This window comes from Phalaenopsis equestris, unplaced genomic scaffold (assembly GCF_001263595.1).
Source record: "Phalaenopsis equestris unplaced genomic scaffold, ASM126359v1 Scaffold000002, whole genome shotgun sequence".
NCBI classification, from domain to species: Eukaryota; Viridiplantae; Streptophyta; class Magnoliopsida; order Asparagales; family Orchidaceae; genus Phalaenopsis; species Phalaenopsis equestris.
Window position 1 is genome coordinate 22,809,405 of NW_018164444.1, and position 10,913 is coordinate 22,820,317.

Genomic DNA, 10,913 nt, shown 5'->3' on the forward strand with positions numbered 1-10,913 from the left:
TTTGCCATCTCACCCAATGCACTTGCTTTCTCTAGCCTGCCGATAAAAATCTATTGAAAGTTCTTTCAAGTGAGGTTTAGATGGATTTCTTCATAATAGAAACCTGAGATAAATAAGATGGGAGAGCTGCTAAGATGCTTTTAAGAAGGGTAATTTTTTTCCCCATTGGAAAGAAAAGTATTGGACCAACTATTGAGTTTATCTTGAACTTTTTGAAGAATATCATCAAACTGGACTTGCCTAGTCCCCCCATTAAATAAGGTGCCTAAGTATTTCAGAGGTAGAGAGCTAGGGTGAAATCTGAAATCCAGTGTTTGATTTCAGGCTTCACCCATTTACTGCAGACAACCTAACATTTCTGTTTATGAAACAACATCCCAGAGAAATCTTAGAATTTCTCCAAGAATTGAAACAAAAATTTGACTGTGGGTTTAGTTTCTTTTGTAAATATAATTACATCATCAACAAAGGTTAAATGGTTAATTGTAATGTTAGATCTGTGGCTATAAAGAGAGTGAGGAGCTTTGGCCATAAATTGATTCAGCGGTTTTGATAAGTAATCAAATGCAAGTATAAAGATAGTAGGGGATAAGGGGTCACCTTGCTTGATACCTCTGGTAGCAGTGAAGAAACCATGAGACTTCCCATTAATGAAGATGGATTGATGATTATTTGACAGCTACCTTAGGATCAGGGAAATAAAGGATTGAGAGAAACCCCTAGCAGACAACACCTCCACAATGAAATCCCAATTAATGGTATCATAAGTCTTTTGGATATAAAGTTTGAAAATGAGATTTCCTCCTCTACACTGTTTGTCCAGGTCCAGGACTAGTTCTTGTGCCAACAGAACATTTTCCACTATGCTTCTACCTTGCACAAAAGCTTATTGTTTTTCACTGATAAGATGAGGTAAGTGAGGTTGCAATCTGTTTGAAATAATTTTGCTAATAATTTTGGACATAACATTTGTGAGATTGATTGGCCTGAACTAATACCATAGAGCTTGTAATTGGTTTTTGGGGATTAAAATATTGGTAGAGCAGTTAAAATAGTTGGGTAAATTCATCCCTTTGAAGAAGCTTTGTACTGCCTCAATTACATCCCCCTTGATGATCTTCCAAGCTTTTTTGTAGAAATCAGCTGAGAATCCATCTGGGCTAGCAACTTTGGAGCTGTCAATTGAGTTCAGGGCTGACCAAATTTCCAATTCCCCAGGGATAGAATCCAATTTCAGATTTCTTGTATATCCCTGATCAAAAAGATCTTGCTGGATTGGTAATCTGGTGAAAGGAGGTTGAGTGAATAAAGTTTGAAAATACTGGATGGGACTTGCTGCAATTAAGTCTTCAAAAAGTATCCAATTCCCTGATGGATCTTTAATCTTGTGAATGGTATTACATCTCCTCCTATAGTTGATACAAGCATGAAAGTACTTAGTATTTCTATCCCCTTCACAGAATCTGATTTTTGCAGCCTTTTGGGCATAGAATTCCTCCTGCATACTAATAGCATTCATCAATTTTTCATTAGCCAACAGTAAATTAATTCAATTTCTGGATTGGTCTGAAGCCTAGCTTCCATATCAAGCACTTCCTTTTTAGCCTCTTTAACTCTCAATTTAACATCTCCAACCACATTCAAATTCCAATTAGATAAATGCTTGCCAATCTTCTTTTGCAACAGCCACAGTTTGATCAGTGGATTAGGGTGATAGCATTCTCTTCACCCCAAGGAAATTTGATTAAGAAAATCAGTATGAGAGGACCACATGTTGAGGTATCTAAAGCTGGCTTTGTGCTTAACTGGAGATGCAGAAATGGTGATGAGTAAAGGCCTGTGATCAGATCCAGTCATGCTAAGATGTTCGACAGAGGTGTGTATGAATTCATTCAGCCACAGGGAGTTAACTAAGATTCTATCCAATCTTTCCCATAAAGGTCCTCTCCTCCAAGTAAACTTGGGTCCAGTGAAACCAAGATCAAATAAGCAAGCTAAGCTGATGTTGTCATTAAAGAGATTCATAGAATTAGAGTTAGGAGGATTGCCTCCTAATTTTTCAGAAGGGGTATAAATGGAGTTGATGTCCCTCCCACCAGCCAAACTGAGTTACAGAAAATGCTGATATTCTGAATACTCTCCCACAACTCCACTTTGGCTCTAGGAGAGCTTCCAGCATAGATAAAGGTAGCAAGGCTATCTTGATCCCCAAAGTTAAATTTAATATGAAGGAATTGTGGATGATCTCTCCGTACACGATTTAATGAAATTTTATCGTATTTCTCTGATTAATTCATGAAGATCTTTCTCTGATAGCACACATAATACAGCTTTTCTAGCCTTAGTGGCAACGAGCACAAAAATTTAAACTTTACTTGAAACTGACAATATTGTGAAAATTTATGAAAAGAGAGAAAATTAAAGATCTTTTACATACATACTAAATATCTCTTATGTATCATTTTTTTTTTTTTTGCAAGTGAAGTAGGACTTTTCATGCCAAGTTTTATGGCACCAATGTCTTACAAATGTAAATATCAAACTTTAAGTATTAGATATCTAAATACATAAGAATTATGTGGAATGTATGTAAATTTTCCTCAGAATAGAAAAATTTTTAATGCTGATCCGCCTAAATAACCATCATAAGAAACATCATAATTATAATCACCACTGATATTAGCAGTAACTATATTTGTATAACTTTCTAGCACAATAACGTTTTAGTAAAGCCAGAAAGGAAACAATAGCTTAACGTACATTGTATTTTTTTTTTATTAATTTTGATTTTATGTTTTCATTGATCTATAACAACACCAATATTTGACTGCCATAAATGTCTAGTGCAAAAATAAACTTAGTTTTAATGAAAATGTTATGCCATGAAGTGCTGCAAACGAGAACTTTGGGCAGATTATATATCCACCCTCCTGCAACATGAGCATTGGTTCCCGTACCAGCAAAATCAACATATTTTTAATATTATATATATATATATATATAAATATATGATGTTTTTTGTCAAAATCAGAGCAATCCTATTCTTTACCCTTGTGGTTAGGCTGGGAGGATATTTGGGAGGAAACCGACTGTCACTCTAGAGCTCTCACTACTCCCTCACCTGAAGGCTAATAATCTTGTATTAGTTTGTAATCAACTGGACAAAATTAGGAATTTTAATTTGTCACCTTAAAATTTCCAATTCTGTATCCAATAAAGTATATTTCCTTATTTATTTGCACCCAACTCCATGGATGGAATACTCTCCCATGAAATCAAATGGGATTCTCCCCATGTTGTAGAAATCATAGACCTTTTAGAACATATGTTTCTCAACACATATTCACATATCTATTGGCCAAATCAAAATGTAAATGAAGATCAGAGTTCAAATCATCACAAATTTTTAACATTTAAAATAATTTAAAACAAAATCAATTCTTCACAAAATCATAACTCAAAGTAGGGAGAAAGATAAGAAAAACTACTCATAATTCATGAGAAGAATACGACAAAACCAAATTTCATTAATAAAAAACAAGTTTACAATACAAAAGAAATAAAATATAAAACTTATCTCACAGTCCTTCCCAAGCAATTCACTAGATGTTCTTTTCAAGCCTTTCTCTTCTTACAAGCACTCTCAATTCTCTCCTAGAAATGTAATAAAGAAGAATTTTGTCACATTCTCTCTCCTCTTACAATCCCGGAATAAAATCTCTAGGCCCTTGACTTTCTCTCACCCTCTCTCCCTTTCCTTCTTTTCACTCTCACGCCACTCACACACACACACACGCCACCACCACCAAACTCATCTTCAAAACTCCTCTTCAATCCCATGACTTCCCTCTCTTTCAAAAAAGACTACTTCCCTCCAAAACAAATTCTAAATTCCCGCATAAATTCTAACCAAAAGTCAACTTTTTTGAATTCAAAATACATGTTGATTGAAACAAGAGATACATCCCTTAATAAAAGAACCTTCTAAAGTATCTAGATGCATTAAATCGCTCCAAGGGCTGTCTAGAATAAGTGTCTCTTTGAAAATTTGCCCAAAATTTTTCTCGAACCATCTTAATTTGCCAAAAGTTGTCTGTGGCGCATCATGCGCCAGTTTTGGTGCATCAAGTGCCAATTATTTGGACTTTGGAGCATCATGCACGAGTTTGGCGCATCATGTGCCACTCTATAGCAGCTTTACCATTTTGGTCCGTTTGGCTTCATTTTAGCTCTGTTTTGCTCCGTCTTAGTTGTGTTTTGCTTCTAATAGATAAACCTACAAAATAAAAATGAAAACAACCTTTCTTTAAAGCTTAATTTCATTCAAAACATGTGAGAAATGTAAATTAGATTAAACATAGAAAGACATATCAAAATGTGCCAAGTCAGAATTTTCTTTTCTCCTCATTTTTACTCCAAATTACACCATTTTTGCTTCATTTTCTCCAAAATTCAATTTCTTGTACCTGAAACCCAAAATATGCAAAATATCTTCCTTCGAAGTATAATATCATTAGAAATCATTAAAAATGAGCAGAAAGTATATATGAAAAAATATGTAATTTGTAGGCATATCAGGTGCTAAAGCTTGTTGAGGTGGAGGGAAGAAAGGCTTGAATGCCCAATGGGACTTAGCTAACTCAGGGAAGTTTAATTTTGGGTTTTGGTCACCAGGGGCTCCCTTGAGCTAGCATTTTCTTGTGGGTGAGGTGGTGGTTGGCCAGAGACAGGTCACTTTTGGGCTCAAGGAGGCCAGGGGTTGCTTAATGATGGTTAAGCACTGGTAAGGCATGATGGAAAAGATATTTTAGTTGACGCCAAAAATGGGGTGAAATCCCATAAAATATTAGACCATTGGTCCATAGCTCATGTAGGGTGGGCTAGGTGAGTTTAACCTGGTCACTAGAGTCCAAAAGGGGGCTCTAAAGGCTTTGGTTTGATCAATTTGGAATGGCTTGGTTAATTTTGGTGCATGGGTTCAATTTGGATAAAATAGGCTGGGAGTTGGTTTTGGATTGGGCTAGCCATGACATTGAGCTCAATTTATTGATTAAATTGGTGTGGATGATTGTCACAAAGAGTATAGGAAAGATTTGGAGTGATTTTGAATTGATTTGGAGGGTCAATTTGGTAAAATTTAGGCATTTCGTCAATTTTGGGGATGTTGGGTTAGACTTGGGTTTGAGTTGAGCTAGAGTTTGGCTAAGGCTCAATTTATGGTTCAAATTATCCCTAAGGAATAACATGAAGAGTTTTGGATATCAATTGGGAGGAAAGTTTTGGGTTATGGTGTTCAATTTTGTTAAATTTAGAGACATGGGAAATTTGGGGTGGAATTGGGGTTTTGGTCCAAGTTCATTTTGAGTGAAATTGAGGCTTGAACAAGGGAAGTTGAAGGTTCAATTTGGTTTGTAGAAATGTTTTAAAGAGTTTATGATTCAAAATTGGGGTAATTGGATAGATTTGTAGGTTCAATTGAGTGAGATTTTGGTCTTGAGATAAATTGAGAGTTTTTTATTTAGGTTGAAATTGGATTTCAATGTGGGTCAATTGGGCTTATATTTAGTCAAAATCAAGCTTGAGCATGATTAATTTGAGTTTAGAATTAAACTTTGAAAAAGTTGGGATCCAATTAACGGACATTTGGGGCAAATTGGACTAATTGGGCCTTTAAAGGCAATTTAAGTCTTTTGATCAAAATTGGTCAAATTGGTTAAATTGTTCTCAATGGAGTGGTTCAAATTGAATTTGGGGATATTTGATGTAATTTTGAAGACTTTGGTACAATTTGAGTCACCAAGGGTATTTTTGTAATTTTGGCCAAATGAGGGTGGTATTTTGGCAATTTTGAAAATTTTCAAAACGTTTGAAATGATTTTTGAAGAAATTAGGGTATTTTTGGTAATTTTGGGAATTTTGGCCAATTTTGGGGTTTCAAGGGTAATTTAGTAATTTGGGTAGATTTGGGGGCAAAAGGCTAAGTTTGGTATTTTGGTAAAATTTTGGTGTCAATCACCCTATATGAGCCATGGACCAATAGAATTTCTTACTTTGGGTCCTTCATATAATGGTCTTAGCTAAACCCTAACCTAGGGCTTGTGGGTATAGGGGATAATCTACACGAGTCTCCAAAAAGGCTAAGGGACCAAAGTTAGGCAAGCTTTGGCTTAAGGTAGTGAGTGGAGGTGTAATGTGCAAGTGTGTGAGAGAGCAACCATGAACATACCACCAGAGGGCTAACCCTAAGGCCAGGTAATCCTATGTGGACTCACCTTAAGCTCCCTCATATTGACCCCTCCTACTAAGTGATAGAGGTTTTGACCAATATCTGGAACTTCAAGTTGAGCAAAGAAGAGTTCAGAATTTTTAATGGTGAGGGTTCCTTTCTAGTCCTTTAGGAATAGTCAACAGGGAAGTTCTATGGCTAGACCCTAGGCTACTAAAGAGGAAAAAACTAGACCTCAACCAAAAGTGAGGTCAACAAATGGACCCTCAATAGGTGCAGTGTGCCAGGCAAGCACACCAAACGTATTGGCATTGATCGACGAGATCAAAAAAACCAACATATACTTCTAAGTCAATAAACTTAGAATAAAGTGTAGAAGTGAGTCGCACTTGTTTCTGCTGGGGAATTAGCGAGGGAATATTTGATCGAAATTGAGGATTCAAACCTTTCATTGGGGATTAGAAGGCGGATTCCAAATTATCAAGTTTCAGGTGCTTCAGAGGATGGGAATCAGTATTTAGGTGTTGAACCAAAAATGGGAATTAAAATTTGGGTATCAATCCCGGAATGAGAATCAGATGCCATACCCTATTGAAGGTAGTCATAAACCAATCTCAAAGAAACTGGGTAGAGACTTAGATGCCATAATCAATTCAAGGTGGTCTTCAACCGATCTCGAAAGATGAGAATAGGATGACATAATCCATTTAACGTGGCCTTAAACCTATCTAAAGAAAATTGTGTCACATTAAGAAGAAAAGCTCAAGGACTTACGTTCAACGTAAGAACTGATAGAAAAACTAGATTAAGATGGAAAGCACAATGACTCACATCCAACTCAAGAGTTGATCGGAAATATTTCACTACATTGGGAAGGAAAGCTTGATGACTCACATCCAACCCAAGAGGTAGTAGAAAGACCAGATTGAATAGGAAAGCATGATGAATCACATCCAACTCAAGAGCTGACAAAAAATATATCACTATATTGGGAAGGAATGCTCGACGATTCACTTCCAACCCTAAGAGGTAGCAGAAAGACTAGATTGAGAAGAAAAGCATGATGACTCACATCCAACTTAAGAGTTGACCGAAAATATATCACTATGTTGGGAAGAAAAGCTTGATGACTCACATCCAAACCACAAGGTAGCAGAAAGACCAGATTGAGAAGGAAAGCACGATGATTCACTTCCAACTCAAGAGTTGATCAAAAATATATCACTACATTTGGAAGATAAGCTCGATGACTCACATCCAACCCAAGAGGTAGCAGAAAGACCATATTGAAAAGGAAAGCACGATGACTCACATCCAACTCAAGAGCTGATTAGAAACATATCACTATGTTGGGAAGCAAAGCTCGATGACTTACATCCAACCAAAGAGGTAGCAAAAAGACCAGACTGAGAAGGAAAGTACGATGACTTACTTCCAACTCAAGAACTAATCATAGATTTACCACTAAGTTGGGAAGGAAAGCTCAATGACTCACATCCAACCCAAGAGGTAGCAGAAAGATCATATTGAGAAGGAAAGCACGATGACTCACGTCTAACTCAAGCGCTGATCAAAAATATCTCACTACGTTGGGAAGGAAAGCTCGATGACTCACATCCAACCCAAGAGGTAGGAAAAAGTCCATACTAAGATTAAAAAGTACGATGAATCACATCCAACTCCAGAACTGATTGAAAACTTATCACTATGTTGGGAAGGAAAGCTTGATGCCTCAATTCCAACCCAAGAGGTAGTAGAAAGACCATATGGAGAAGGAAAGCATGATGACTCACATCCAACTCAAGAGCTAATCGAAAATGTATCACTACATTTGGAATGAAAGCTTGATGACTCACATCCATCCAAAGAGGTAGCAGAAAGACCAGAGTGAGAAGGAAAGCATGATGACTCACATTCAACTCAAGAGATGATCTGAAATATATCACTACGTTGGGAAGGAAAGCTTGATGACTTACATCCAACCCAAGAGGTAGCAGAAAAACCTGATTGAGAAGGAAAGCAAGATGACTCACATCCAACTTAAGATCTGATTGGAAATATATCACTACATTTGGAAGGAAAGTTCAATGACCCACATCCAACCTAAGAGGTAGCAGAAAGACCAGATTAGGAAGGAAAGCATAATGACTCACATCCAACTAAAAAGCTGATCAGAAATATATCACTACGTTGGGAAGGAAAGCTCGATGACTCTCATCCAATGAAAGAGGCAGCAGGAAGAACATTTTGAGAAGAAAAGCACGATGACTCACATCCAACTCAAGAGCTGATCCAAAATATATCATTACATTAGGAAGAAAATCTCGATGACTCACATCCAACGCAAGAGATAGTAAGAGGGAATTAGAATCTCGGTACTGACCCTGAGAACAACTTGAAAATAGTGTAAAGAATTTATTGTGTTAAGCTCATAGACATGTGGCATGTGAAGATTAATATTAGTGAGGAAAATTTCTAAGATTTTGTGCAATGTTGGAAACTTCATGGGGATGTGAAGGTGAAGAGAAGAATGGTCGTGCTGCAAAAGTAGAGAGCAAGAAACCACAAACTCGAGAAAAACAAAATTTAACAAATTTATCATTTTCTTTTCTTGTTGTTTTTACCAAATATAATTATCAAAGTCTATTTTTTTAAAACTTAATTTTTGTTGGTCAATTTTTAAAAACAATTTTATATTTTAATAATAGACTTTTATTGTATTTTTCTTTGTTCATTATAATTCATAACCAATGTATGATTCCATGGCTCCTTATCAATCATACAAAAAAGGAAATATGACAAAAATGGTTAAATCTGAAAGAAATTTCATTCATATTCTTCAAACAAGTGTTACAAACAGAATACATGTTGAAGCATAAAAAAATAGAACATGTTGAATATATTTGAAACATCATCTACTAAGTATATATCATACATTGAACAAATCTGCTACATTTCACATCATATCTGCTACAACATGATGCGGTACAAAAGTGTCCACTAACTGTCTGTCTATCCTCTTTGGGGTGACCTCCTAATCAAGCTGACCTACTGAGCCATGCTCCAGGATGAGAATACCTTTTACGTGTACTTAGAGGTTCAACCATCTCATAGCTCATACGGGCACAGCTCCTCCAACTCTTGATCCAGACGAAACCCATACGGTACTTAACTATCATCCATTCTTCTGACTATCATAGACAATCTGTGACGTCATACTCCCAGAATGCAGTGATTTGCTAGATCTACTATGTTTTCCTATAGAATTAGTACTGAACAAATTGGTAGTGGAATCGTGACGGATCCTCTGAGTTCCCCAGAGCAAACATCATCGATCTCTCTTCCAAACAAGATGTTACTTTGGCTCATGAGAGACACCGTGCAGAAAGTGTCTTACAAAATCATGGTGGTCTATGTGCGGAGGGATACAATCTCCTTCATCATAAATGTTGATTATGCAATTATTCAAAAAGCAATCCACTTGTAGTATACTCTATATGATCATCCTTTTGATCATTCTCTTTATCTCAGAAGGTAGAGGATCCACCTCTTCGTATATGATGATACACAGGGGTTCCCTTTCCTATCTTCGACAAAGTTATGGCAGCAACCACATTGGATGGTTATCCTGTCTTTCTCGCACATCCATTTCTATGGCTCTGAGTAAGTTTTCTTCATTAGCAGGCCAGCTAGACCTCTATCTCTCAGGTCAATTACACAGTTAAGAATTCTTTTTTCATCATTTTTAGAGAAGACCCATGTATATAGCTCTAGGCCATCCAAAATGTTGATAAACTTTCCTTGGATCTCTTTATAGAATTCGAATTCTCTCTTTTTTACTTTGTTCATTATTTCAAGTTCTGTCATAAGAATCCTTTGAAATTATCGAGGTGGCTCCCTCATCTCAACATCTGCAAGTTACCATGTCTGACTGGGTTTAGGTACTATTTCGGGGGAATGGTTTGGTTGTGGGGTTGCCCGTAAGAAGTTGTCGGACACCGGAATCAAAATCCCGTCGCCCGCTTCGGAAGGACGTTGTGGTATGAAATCAAACTGACCCCATATTTTTTTTGTAGTTTAAAATGAAAGAGCACTGTACCTCAAATCTTGTATCTATTCCGAAGGATAAACACAAGAATTGAGGATGAGGCTCACTCAAATAAACTAAAAAAAGTATGACGTCCGTTTGGTCAGCGAAACCTTTGTATTTGCCGACAAGTTCCCCTATTTAATATTAAGGATTAAATAGGGTTTATATTAAGCTGGGTTCGGACATGCTTCCTATAAGGGCAAGCCCCTATAGTTAATTACATCCTAAATAACCAAAGTCACTTAAGAAGACTCTTGATAAAAATCAAGAAATAATTTCTTCAAGGAAATTCAAACGGTAGGACTCTTCAACGAAATCGGACATAGAGGTGTGCAAGGGGATTGGTTCAAATTTGGAACATTTTATTGTAGAATCCAAAGGAAGAAGAACTAGGGGTTGTCATGGATTCAGAGGAGAACTCTGGTGACTTCCCAAGCTATCCTAATGTTTGGCTTCAGTTTTGAAGAGAAATATTTTAAGTGTTTCATCCTGCAAATTTTATTAGTTAGGGCTTACATTCGTGTGAAACGATCACACAAATAGCCTGGAAGATGTGAGGATTTAAATCGTGACAAACGACAACCTCAGAATCCTAAG